The sequence below is a fragment of the Prunus avium genome, chromosome 7 (assembly GCF_965620075.1).
Source record: "Prunus avium chromosome 7, drPruAviu1.hap1.1, whole genome shotgun sequence".
Lineage (NCBI taxonomy): Eukaryota > Viridiplantae > Streptophyta > Magnoliopsida > Rosales > Rosaceae > Prunus > Prunus avium.
The window spans coordinates 27,754,099-27,754,583 of record NC_142290.1 but is presented as its reverse complement, the minus strand read 5'-3'; the positions used below and the strand labels follow the sequence as shown (position 1 = coordinate 27,754,583).

The following is a 485-nucleotide window of genomic DNA, read 5'->3' as shown; positions in this document are numbered from 1 at the left end:
TAGGAATTTACCAACTTAGCTTGTTCTTGCACAAATTCTGGATATCCAGCCCCAAGTGGACAAGCAGTGGTAGCATGGTCATGAGTTTCACAGATGCTACACACTTCCTTCGGAGGGTTTCTTGAGTTTAATGCAAGAAGAGCATCTAGCTTTTGTTCCAGTTTTGAAATCTGCACACTAGAAGCATCATTAGAACCACTAATAACACGTTTACCTCTTGTATCCGTATGTTGGGTCTCCATTGCTATCTCCTCAAAGAGTTCGTACGTTTCTTCTGGAGTTTTGGTTTTAAAAGAACCACCTGCAAAATTGGTGACTATATTATGACTAGAAGGGGTTAGTCCTTTATAAAACATACGCATTTGAAGCTTCAATGGAATCCCATGATGAGGACATTGGTTGAGCAGCCCATTGAATCTCTCCCATGCTTCACAAAACGATTCATCATCTTGCTGTGCAAATAACAAGATCTTGTCCCTAAGCAT

The 485-nt window shown here is 40.6% G+C and overlaps 1 non-coding gene across 1 annotated transcript; it reads left to right on the top strand.

Annotated features, from left to right (window-relative positions):
• Window positions 1–378: 378 nt before the first annotated feature.
• Window positions 379–485, top strand: LOC148293269 (small nucleolar RNA R71). The gene has a single exon (XR_015826007.1). It is a non-coding gene; the product is annotated as a small nucleolar RNA R71 (small nucleolar RNA).